General features: G+C 37.4%; 1 pseudogene; it reads left to right on the top strand.

Moving 5' to 3' along the window:
• Nucleotides 1-11086: 11086 nt before the first annotated feature.
• Nucleotides 11087-12940, top strand: LOC131622959 (F-box/kelch-repeat protein At3g23880-like; annotated as a pseudogene).
• Nucleotides 12941-13701: the final 761 nt, after the last annotated feature.

Here is a 13701-nt window from a genome sequence, read left to right as displayed (position 1 = left end):
ATGTGTGTGTGTTCATCTATTAGTTTATTTTATTGTGCTTGTTTCGTTGTGGGTTCTAATTTTTTGGCTTGATTTGTTTTGTCGGGTGTGTTGTTATTAGGCTTAGGTTTTTTTAAGTTTGTGCTCAAGGTATTTGATGAAATGCCTCAAAGAAGCTTTGATGAAGGAAATGTGTTTTTGAGTAAGAATCTTACCAGGGATGTGGCAAATCAAACTCCACTTTTCAGCCAACAATTGTTTCATCCATAAGTTGTGAGATTAATCAATATTGTGTAACACCCCATACATATATGTCTAGAATAATATGTAGTGATGCTATAAATGGTACAAGAAACATACATAAGCGGTAAAGACAAGAAAAAAAAAATCATATACAATTCAAGCTTCCAACTAAGATATATACGATCGACTTGTCTTCAACAATACACAGCGGAAAGATAACGTCTAACGAGGTCTTCCTGCCATTAGCTTGTCCACAGTCTTCAAAGCAATCCATCAAACAATCCGTCTACTTCAAACCTGCATCCTGAAAAATATTAAGATGATTGGGGTGAGATTACTAAATCTCAGTGAGTTCCCCTATCTTACGGGTTCGCTCAGTTCTACAAGGTGCATACAAGCAAACAGATCCACCATGGATCCGGGGTTTTCCTCACGGTCTGGTACAAACACAAACAAGGATACACCACCATTGGAAGTCCCATAACTATCCAATGAGGCAAATAACAACAAACAGGCTCAATGCCATCACAAACAAGTATGCAGACCCGTACCCATGTACGAGGAATCCAGGAGTAGAATCTGCCCGTCTACCTAGGCTGCCAAACCACACCCTCGGTGAGTTACTCCTGTACATCGCGTCAAGAGACTCGCACAAGACCACCGCACTATGAGTCAGATGAATCCCATGTGAATTACACCTACTTGGCTACACAATCTCATCTGTGATGAGTTACCGCAGTGACTTCCTAAGTGGTGTCACTACCCCATCAATCATGTATATACGCAGGTGGTTATCCAAATGCGAAAACGCCTTCATGACAGTACAAGCCCACCGGGCGAAAGCCTAGTGATTATCTACGTGACATCACTAGAGGTGAGTCCGAAGTGATGTAGCCTACGTGGCATCACGACCCCACCATACCAAGCACGCCAATATGTTACATCAAGGTGGGAAACGCCTTTCCAGACCCTCACCTTCATATTGCAATGGTAGCTCAGGTGCATATACATACCGAGCACGCATGTGTGTCACATCAAGGTGGGAAACGCCATTCAAGACCCTCACCTTCACACCGCAACGGTAAATGATGGACTAAGTCCATGAACAGGACTTACCACCTAGTAGCTTAGGCTTACTCCGATTCAAGCACACACACAGTATCAGCCATCACACAGGCAATCACATCCAAGTGTTCAACCGGAACCAGTGGAAACATCAATAATCATGCCACAATATAATCCACACAATTTGTATTTCACAACATACAAGCATATTCAAGGGATTACGGTCATATCATGGTCTTATACAAATAAAACACTTATCGGAATGTTATACAAGTCATAAGAGGCCTTCGATTCCGATACGAAGCGAAACTGCACTCATATGGGAGAATTATTAATTCTGTATCAGACTAGTTCGCTACAGCGAACTTCTGTTCGCTACAGCGAACTCAAACAGAAGCTAAACTTCTTCAAATCCAGGTCAGTTCGCTACAGCGAACTCCCAGCGAAGCCCCGATTCGCTACAGCGAAGGAAAGTTCGCTACAGCGAATAAATCAATTCAACTCCCAGGTTTATTCGCTACACCATTCGCTACAGCGAACCATTCGCTACAGCGAATGAAAGTTCGCTGCAGCGAACTCTGCAAAATCAGCAAAATGCAGAAACGCATTTGGGGTCCCCAAGCCCCAAATTCCTACATGCAGCCATTGATGATCGAATAATAAGCCATAGTAAACATGCATACACTCATTTAGGATAACATTAAACAACCTAATAGTTAGGGTAACATCCTAGTCTAAGTTCAACCCAAGGATCGCATCTTATTGACATAAACTTAAGGCTAAAAGTGCTTATTCCAATATTATGCAACACCTAATCCTATGTCATAATTTATATCTGCATCAAAAGCATGTTATCTAGGAAATTCCATATAGAAAACTGGAAGACCTTTCCAACGCTTCTGACGGCGCTCCGTTTCGAGTTGTAGAACTCAAGATATGGCCGTTTAAGTGAAACACCAAAGTGCAGTCTGCAGACATTCGCTGCAGCGAACACAGAGTTCGCTGTAGCGAACCTGACAGTGCAGAACACGAATTTTGAGTTCTAACATCCATTCTTTGCATCCCAATCCATTCCAAATCAAACCCTAACATGTACCAACATACCAGGACATGCAAGAACGTCTAAAGAACACATTTTCTACTAATTGATCAAGCATGCAACAACAATCATCCAAACACTGACACATTCAGGCATGATCTCACTAACCCATTCAACATGTAATTAATCCCCATTCCTACCCAAGTTCTATCTAATGGAACTCACCTGACTTAAATGGAGATTAGAAAGGCAAGCTTGCTGCATCAGAGCTCCCATCATAGCCATAGCTCCTCTTCCATCATCACCAAATCCGTAACACACCCTTATCCACTTCCAGCAATAATGCTCCATGTTCATACATGTTTTTCTCCATGATCAAGAACATGCAGGAGGCGATCCATATATGCAAATTGTAGAGAAATTCGTAAGCTTTCCAATGGGACCAGAATCAGCTCAAACGGAGTTACGAGCGGAGAGTTATTACCTGATTAGTGAAGGCTGTACCATAGTTGCGAAAATGGAGGATGAAGATGATGAACATGAGTCTTCCTCTTCTCTCCCATGCTTCTAAGCTTCTCATTTCCTTTTCCAATTCTGATCCTTTCAGCCAAACAAACCCTTATAATGATATACTTTTTCTTTGGACCAATTTGCCCCTTTAACTAAGCCATATTTACCAATATGCCACATGGTTCCTTTCTAACTAAATCCACTAGCTCTTCTTATAAGCAAATTCTTACATTGATACGGAATAGGACCAGACGTGCGTTCTAATTTCCAATTATCCAATTAAATGATAATTACTAGTGTCGGCAAATCGGGGTATTACATTCTCCCCCCCTTAAATAGAATTCGCCCTCGAATTCCTTCCGATCACCATGTCAACGAACACCTTCACATCTTCTCCTTTGGATAAACCTTACAACTCTGTTTGAAACTTGTTCCATCTAAGGAAACACAATCCACTACTAATAGACTTGTGCTCCACCGTCCCCGATTGAAAACCTCAGATCTTTCGTAACACATCTCTTCTGAGGTCCCCAACCTCTACACATCATACTGAGTCTGTAGCCTTGGAACTGATGGAAATCCATATCTAGTTGTATATTCATCGCACCTCATATCTGTTGAACTCATCCTTACTTAACATAAGCCACAAACTTTCCACTCTTGCCCTTGGTTTATGGAAATACTGCCATTCCAAGAAATCTTACCAAAACTTTCCTTCAATGACGATATCCCAGATTCACTTCCAAACAGATCCTTCATTCAGTCTTAGACCAAATTACTGCCACTGCAATCCATAAGGGAGTAGAATCCCACAACTACAACCTTAATATCCGACAATTTCCCTTACAGTTCCACTGACAACGGTTGAATCCTAACAGCGGTCCTACAACCATCGCCCAAGTTCTCACGCACGCTCATAAGTGCACAAGACATATCCTCGATGAGTCTTCGTCAAGTAAAATCCTTCACTTAACTTCATCATTCCAATGGCCACGATACTCACAAGTCTGATCGTCGACCAGAGGAACATCTGATCACACATCAATCATGAAGCCTCCTCTAAGCCGGTCCGTCAACAATACCTCTCAAGATTATGGTGGATCAATGAGAGATAGAAACAAACGAAATATTGCTCCAACAAGTTTTCTTAGGAAGATATCTCTATTCCAACAAGAAATCTTTCAAGTAGTCCATCCATACCCACTACATACTTATCTGATTCTGCCTATCCGTTGCGCTACTCTGATATCTACCAGTTACACACTCCTTGGAATATTCCGAATCCCCTTTCATTCATGGTCCACTTAGTTCCATCCCTACACCATACTTAATATTTAATAGTAACAATTCCTTCTGGGCATTCGTCCGAATATAACACTTGCTAGAACCTTAAACACACTCTTCGCCCACTACTCCCTGAGGTTGAGTGATCCCCAAAAGATCAAGTCACCAAATCTTCCATTATTCTGGATTAGGTCTACTTGAACACAACTTGGTCCACATACTTTGGTTCAAGAACTCCCAAAGCCAAAAACTCTCTCTGATTACAAGTTTTCCTTATCTTACCGACTTCCACATCTTACAGCTGCCACGGTAACTCTTCCCAACCATACAACTCCACACTGTTGGTGTGACAATACTTCTAATAACTCACGCGACTTGACTGATGTAATAACCTCTTCTCAGTCTCACTTCAATCATGTAGTCGTCAAATGCCTCTTCGTCTCTGAAGCTGACACAAAGCTTACTTCTTGAGTTGTGTTATCCCATTGCAACATGTCTAACTGCAAAGGTTTAGTCACAAAACAAGAGATCATACACCGTGCCTCAGACATCTCCCTTTGAAAATCCAAGACACTCCCAAAACCAATGTGCCTCTACTTTTCAAGTCCGACATTGTCTACAATACTGAGGATCTACCAATACTCCTCTAGGTGTATCCCACATCGAACTAATCCGAGATATACTTTAGCCACTCCAACAGCGTTCACCAAGGCTAGAGATTAGTCACACATTGTGCTGTCCAGGATATATTGTTCACACACATCTCTTGCCTCGGACACTCACACACAAAGGTTCGCCAATCTGACAGATTAAGAAACATCCACGATGTAGAAGCCTAAAATTCTCATGCGACCACGACCACCCAAGGTATTCTCATAAGTGTAACATTAGAATCTAATCCATCTCATCGTCACCCACTCGCATGATTCTCAATCATCGAACGCGACATATGGATCCTTATCCGACCTACCTCATGAGAATTTAGGGTTCGTGTCTCACGAGTACCAAATTAAGATCTTACCTCGAGTTCCAGATCAACATTGCCCCATATCTGTCGGAAAAGATGACTTACACATCTCGTGTACGACAACGATACTGTGGCGTCATACCTACCTAATAGTACTAACATGGTGGTCCAACTCCGAGGCCATGCTTTCAAGTAACTTACCCAGTAGCGTATAACGATCTCCACTCGTATCCTATCGCCACGATCGAAAATAACTGGACAAGCGTCCCACTAGGGTCATTGCTCCTCAAGACCTTCCAGTCACACTCCTTAGGATGCTCAAACCTAAGAGTGTTGCACGTCCGCTGTTAACTTCCTCTAAACGCAACAAGCTAGACCTGACTTGATAAGAATTCGGTTCAGTTCATATACCAGGTGTGTACTCAGTTACACAGGACACACACGAGAGAATCCCCAAGGATAACATCCACCATACCAAAATACCATGGCTACAACGACAATCACAAAAAATGAGATCAGGCCGCCGACGTTGCAGATAACCACTAGTTCAATCCACATAAGTACCCAACACCTAGCGTAGTTCTACGGCTTCCCGCTGGTTAGATGAATCACAACTAGTAGGAAACATGGATCACTGCACTCTGCATTTTCATTCATTCAGATGCCTCCTAGCGTAGTTCTAGGACTCACGCATTTCAGAATGAGCATGAAGATGTAGTATCTCCTTCCACCAGAACAGACATCTAGGAAATTTGCCCAATTGGAGGTCACCACTTCAACTTGTTCAATCAACTACCTACTACTTGGGGTACATCAGAACGAGTTGCAGTGTAGCTCCTTATCTATAGAAATACTTCCCAAACCAAATTGACTAAAGATCTAATATCTTTGTCCAAACTCCCATAAGTCTTCCATTCAACCGTTTCTCCTTCCACGTATGCTACTGACACCATGATCGAGCAAAAATTCCCTTAACTGCCACAAGCTGGGACCTCTCGCAGAATTACCTTGCCCCATTCTTACCCAGGTGTCTCATGAATTTCCTCCACTACTTCAAGGATCTAGAGAAGGTTCACCCCGTCCAATTAGAATCTTGGAACTTCCAATTGCTTCAAACATTTCTACGACAGTTGAGTTGTCCCTAATTTCCTCGACCAACACTCCTCTTATGGCAACTAATCTCAACATCCCTTCTACTCAACTGGCTTCTACTACTTCAGCTCGAGCCGTTCAGATCTTACGCATCCTCGTAGTGGCTCTACCACGATCTTATCTATCGCATATACAGTCAGTGAGCTGGCCAGGCTCAACGAATGAATACTACGATAGTAAAAAATCGGGCTAGCAACACATACGTGTGAGGGAGAAAAGAATTGCTATTGATGTCTCATGGCAGGGACAAGGATCGACCTGCTCTGATACCAACTGTAACACCCCATACATATATGTCTAGAATAATATGTAGTGATGCTATAAATGGTACAAGAAACATACATAAGCGGTAAAGACAAGAAAAAAAAATCATATACAATTCAAGCTTCCAACTAAGATATATACGATCGACTTGTCTTCAACAATACACAGCGGAAAGATAACGTCTAACGAGGTCTTCCTGCCATTAGCTTGTCCACAGTCTTCAAAGCAATCCATCAAACAATCCGTCTACTTCAAACCTGCATCCTGAAAAATATTAAGATGATTGGGGTGAGATTACTAAATCTCAGTGAGTTCCCCTATCTTACGGGTTCGCTCAGTTCTACAAGGTGCATACAAGCAAACAGATCCACCATGGATCCGGGGTTTTCCTCACGGTCTGGTACAAACACAAACAAGGATACACCACCATTGGAAGTCCCATAACTATCCAATGAGGCAAATAACAACAAACAGGCTCAATGCCATCACAAACAAGTATGCAGACCCGTACCCATGTACGAGGAATCCAGGAGTAGAATCTGCCCGTCTACCTAGGCTGCCAAACCACACCCTCGGTGAGTTACTCCTGTACATCGCGTCAAGAGACTCGCACAAGACCACCGCACTATGAGTCAGATGAATCCCATGTGAATTACACCTACTTGGCTACACAATCTCATCTGTGATGAGTTACCGCAGTGACTTCCTAAGTGGTGTCACTACCCCATCAATCATGTATATACGCAGGTGGTTATCCAAATGCGAAAACGCCTTCATGACAGTACAAGCCCACCGGGCGAAAGCCTAGTGATTATCTACGTGACATCACTAGAGGTGAGTCCGAAGTGATGTAGCCTACGTGGCATCACGACCCCACCATACCAAGCACGCCAATATGTTACATCAAGGTGGGAAACGCCTTTCCAGACCCTCACCTTCATATTGCAATGGTAGCTCAGGTGCATATACATACCGAGCACGCATGTGTGTCACATCAAGGTGGGAAACGCCATTCAAGACCCTCACCTTCACACCGCAACGGTAAATGATGGACTAAGTCCATGAACAGGACTTACCACCTAGTAGCTTAGGCTTACTCCGATTCAAGCACACACACAGTATCAGCCATCACACAGGCAATCACATCCAAGTGTTCAACCGGAACCAGTGGAAACATCAATAATCATGCCACAATATAATCCACACAATTTGTATTTCACAACATACAAGCATATTCAAGGGATTACGGTCATATCATGGTCTTATACAAATAAAACACTTATCGGAATGTTATACAAGTCATAAGAGGCCTTCGATTCCGATACGAAGCGAAACTGCACTCATATGGGAGAATTATTAATTCTGTATCAGACTAGTTCGCTACAGCGAACTTCTGTTCGCTACAGCGAACTCAAACAGAAGCTAAACTTCTTCAAATCCAGGTCAGTTCGCTACAGCGAACTCCCAGCGAAGCCCCGATTCGCTACAGCGAAGGAAAGTTCGCTACAGCGAATAAATCAATTCAACTCCCAGGTTTATTCGCTACACCATTCGCTACAGCGAACCATTCGCTACAGCGAATGAAAGTTCGCTGCAGCGAACTCTGCAAAATCAGCAAAATGCAGAAACGCATTTGGGGTCCCCAAGCCCCAAATTCCTACATGCAGCCATTGATGATCGAATAATAAGCCATAGTAAACATGCATACACTCATTTAGGATAACATTAAACAACCTAATAGTTAGGGTAACATCCTAGTCTAAGTTCAACCCAAGGATCGCATCTTATTGACATAAACTTAAGGCTAAAAGTGCTTATTCCAATATTATGCAACACCTAATCCTATGTCATAATTTATATCTGCATCAAAAGCATGTTATCTAGGAAATTCCATATAGAAAACTGGAAGACCTTTCCAACGCTTCTGACGGCGCTCCGTTTCGAGTTGTAGAACTCAAGATATGGCCGTTTAAGTGAAACACCAAAGTGCAGTCTGCAGACATTCGCTGCAGCGAACACAGAGTTCGCTGTAGCGAACCTGACAGTGCAGAACACGAATTTTGAGTTCTAACATCCATTCTTTGCATCCCAATCCATTCCAAATCAAACCCTAACATGTACCAACATACCAGGACATGCAAGAACGTCTAAAGAACACATTTTCTACTAATTGATCAAGCATGCAACAACAATCATCCAAACACTGACACATTCAGGCATGATCTCACTAACCCATTCAACATGTAATTAATCCCCATTCCTACCCAAGTTCTATCTAATGGAACTCACCTGACTTAAATGGAGATTAGAAAGGCAAGCTTGCTGCATCAGAGCTCCCATCATAGCCATAGCTCCTCTTCCATCATCACCAAATCCGTAACACACCCTTATCCACTTCCAGCAATAATGCTCCATGTTCATACATGTTTTTCTCCATGATCAAGAACATGCAGGAGGCGATCCATATATGCAAATTGTAGAGAAATTCGTAAGCTTTCCAATGGGACCAGAATCAGCTCAAACGGAGTTACGAGCGGAGAGTTATTACCTGATTAGTGAAGGCTGTACCATAGTTGCGAAAATGGAGGATGAAGATGATGAACATGAGTCTTCCTCTTCTCTCCCATGCTTCTAAGCTTCTCATTTCCTTTTCCAATTCTGATCCTTTCAGCCAAACAAACCCTTATAATGATATACTTTTTCTTTGGACCAATTTGCCCCTTTAACTAAGCCATATTTACCAATATGCCACATGGTTCCTTTCTAACTAAATCCACTAGCTCTTCTTATAAGCAAATTCTTACATTGATACGGAATAGGACCAGACGTGCGTTCTAATTTCCAATTATCCAATTAAATGATAATTACTAGTGTCGGCAAATCGGGGTATTACAATATTGTGAGCCTGAACAATCGATTTGAGCATGATAAAGCTAGTGTCAAAGCTAAATATATGATTCGTAACTGGATAGACTTAAAGATTGGGGTTCTAAAACCCACTTGTCTCTTGCGGAAGAACTTTGCTTGGTTAATTGGATTAAAGTTTTGGATTTGTACCTTACTTTTGGTTTCTAACCTCTCAAAGGTTTTTGATATTCATAGCTTGTTAGTCTTAATTATTAGTGTTGTTGTTAATGTGTAGATGGGAAATTCCCTACCACATTTTCTTTCTCTATGTTTGCACTCTCTTTTTTTCATCTAATGAATGAGATTATTTTCTATAAAAAAAACAAGATCATGTTTCTTGTTTCATTTTCCAAAAATTTGCTCATCATCACTTTAAATAATAAATTTAATAAATGGTGTTCTAGTGAACTGTCCTTTTCACCTAGAGTAGGAGGAATTTACAATTGATCGCTAACTAAATATGCATGGACCTCTTTCAAAGATTCAAAAGAATTTTTAAATTTTAAGACCGTTGACTCAAGTCCGTAGGTTTTAAGATATCCGAGGATATTTATAGATATTCATGGATAACATTATCTTTTTAAAATTATATTTTGAAAAAAATATTTCCAATTTCTTTTAAAGAAACAAAACTCTTGAAAATATTACTCGATGAAACACGCATACTCTTTTAATTAAGTGAATGGAATATTACTCCCTCTGATTTTAGAATTCAAGAAACGGGCAAAACTTTTGATTAAAAAAGTGAATTCCAGTTACTTATTCCCGCGGGAGTAATATATATAAAGTAATATAAATATATATTACCTTATATATATTTTTTACTTTTATATATATATATGTATATATATATATATATATATATATATATATATATATATATATATATATATATATATATATATATATATATATATATATATATATATATATATATATATATATATATATATATATATATATATATATATATATATATATAAAAGTAAAGAATATATATAAGGTAATATAAATATGTATTATCTTATATATATTTTTTATTTATATATATATAATAAATTTAAATTGCCTTTTATACAAGAAAATATAATAAATTTATATTACCTTATATATATATATATATATATATATATATATATATATATATATATATATATATATATATATATATATATATATATATATATATATATATATATATATATATATATATATACATATATATATATATATATATATATATATATATATAAAAGTAAATAATAATATATATAAGATAATATAAATATGTATTACCTTATATATATTTTTTATTATATATATAATAAATTTAAACTACCTTTTATACAAGATAATATAATAAATTTATATTACCTTATATATATATGGAAAAAAATATACAAAGTAATATATATTTATATTACTTTATATATGTTTTTTACTAATATATATACCCACACAATTAATTTTAATGTATTTATATATATATATATATATATATATATATATATATATATATATATATATATATATATATATATATATATATATATATATATATATATATATATATATATATATATATATATATATATATAAATGAATCACCTTCATATTCTTTTTATTTTTTCGTATTTTTCTCTTCTTCTTTGTCTTTTTTCAATACAACTGCTGCAATGGATATATCTCCAATTAAGAAGCATCTTCAATCTAGAATATCATTGAAGCAGATGTTCATTCCACTTGAGCTCTTCACAGAAATCCTTTCTCTACTCAATGTAAAAGACATCCAGCGATTTAGGTGTGTAAGCAAATCTTGGAATACTTTAATCTTTGATTCAACTTTTATCAAAAGGCACCTTAAGGTATCGTCTCGAAACCCACACCTCGTATTATCAATTCCTGAATACCCTTTAACTTGTGTGGTATCGGTACCCGTTCATCGATTACTCGAGACTCAATCGATAACTGTTGTCGGTGAAACTTGTTTGAGTCTTAAATGGGGTATTTCAGAGGTTGTCGGTTCCTGCAACGGATTGATTTGTGTGCTTTTCAAATCTATCACAAACGTAGAAACCAAGTACAAGTTTTGTTTGTGGAACCCAGCAACAAGGACAATATCAAAAAAATTAGGATTTTTTTGCGGGAATGAGTCTTTATTAAGCCCTTTCAAGTTTAGTTTTGGTTGTGATTATTCGACAGGAACTTATAAGATAGTAGTGCTTCATACCGAAAAAAATGAAAGTGCTGTGAGCGACGACAATATATGGATAAGCAAGGTGAGAGTTTTCAATTTAGGAGATATTTGTTGGAGAGATATTCAAAGTTTTCCTTTGATTCCTCTTATTTGGAACGATGGTGTGCATTTGAGTGGAACTGTTAACTGGTTATCTATTCATGGTGCTTACATATCCATGTGTGATGGAGAAAGATTTAGAACTTTTATTCCAGATGTTAAACAGTTGCAGATTGTTTCGCTTGATCTTTCATCCGAGACATACACACATTTTTTCCTTCCTAAGGGTTTTATTGAGGTGCCGTGTGCCTTGAGCCATCTCTTCGAGTTATGATGGACTGCCTTTGTTTTTCACATGACTTTAATAAAACTGAATTTGTTGTATGGCAAATGAAGGAGTTTGGAGTCCACGAGTCTTGGTTGCAGTTATTCAGAATTGAATATTTTAATATTCAAATAAATAATCCTCCTATTGAAGATGCTTTCTTTTATGATGAATACATGAAATGTGAGATTCCATTGTTACCATTGTATGTTTCTAAGGATGGAGATACATTGATATTGGCATATGATGAAGTGAACGGAGTAATTATCTATAATCAGAGGGATAATATGGTAAAGAGAACTAGAATTTCCAACGAAATAGATTGGTTCACAGCTGTTGATTATGTTGAAAGCTTGGTTTCGACTCATTGGAAGTAAGTTATTTTAAATTTATGATAATTTTTTTATGTTGCTTTAAAATCTTTATAACAACATTGTGTCAACATTACATTTGATGTGATGACACATTAGGTTGATTAAGTTGTAAAATGATATATATCGATCATTTAAAAGCCAGATCTACTGCATCTATTAATCTATTGATAGATACAAGCAAGTGACTCACTTGTAAATATTTAATAAGTAGATTTATTGCACCTATAAATCTACTGATAGACGAGAACAAGAAAATCCATATTTATTAAAATCTTCAAACTTTAATAATTTCATTTACACTAATGTTAATTATAGTCAATGAACATATAAGTGTTAATTTATTTGTATACATGATGATAATGATATTGCAATTACATATATTTTTTACTGATATTATAGTAAATTATGTTACATGCTTTGATTCATGATGTTGTGGCTTAAGCTTATATTTTAATTATTTCACTTGTAGTCTAATGGATATTTTATAAATTATAGATCTGAAGATGGAGATGGAGATGACGACGATGATGAATACGATGATGAATATGACGATCAAGACATAGATATTGGATTTGGTGGATGGACTGGTTTGTAGCAGGGAATAATAATCTTTATTTTTTATATTAGGATGGAGGGAAATATATGCCACAACATATCTGTAATGGTATATGTGTTAGTTTGTTAACACAAGATTTGCTCTGCGAGTGTTGTTTTTTCAATGTTGTGGCATGTGGGAGTTATTTATTCTGAAAACAATCTTGGATCATCTACACTATAATTTTTCTAAGTACTATTTTTGTATGATGAGTTCAACTTTTGTGGTATACAGATCAACTTTTGTGGTTCCAATTGAACAAGTAAATTACTCCATATCAAATATTTCATCTTAATTTTTTAAATTTGTTTTTTCATACTTTAATGCTTTATAAGGAGCTTATTTAATGCTGGGGTCTAATTAGCTCAATAAGTTTTTGTATTTGGTTCCCTTATAGATCACCTTCCACCCTACAATTTTACAATATCCCAAGTGTATCATTCAATTCATAATTTATCTTTTAAAATTTTTAGTGTTTTTTGAAAAAAATTACTTTGAAAACTTGTCAAATTTACAAAATTTAGTACTTAGTTGGAGCGGTAAGGCGGCAAACAACAAAAGATTTGGAAATATTTATCCGGGAATTATCGTGTCCACAGAGATTGGTGAGAAGAACTGTCGTTCGACTATCTCGCGTTCTAAGTTTCATGAATTGGGTGCAGAAAGGTAAATGCGAAGTAAATAAAAGCTGATAAACAATCTCAATAGCTTAAGAGAAAGAGTTATGGAATTGCATTTCGTTCTACCCGTCGAATACTTAA

The sequence above is a fragment of the Vicia villosa genome, unplaced genomic scaffold, assembly GCF_029867415.1.
Source record: "Vicia villosa cultivar HV-30 ecotype Madison, WI unplaced genomic scaffold, Vvil1.0 ctg.000045F_1_1_3, whole genome shotgun sequence".
Taxonomy (NCBI): domain Eukaryota; kingdom Viridiplantae; phylum Streptophyta; class Magnoliopsida; order Fabales; family Fabaceae; genus Vicia; species Vicia villosa.
Note: the sequence above shows the minus strand (reverse complement) of the source record. Positions and strands in the feature narration are given on the sequence as shown.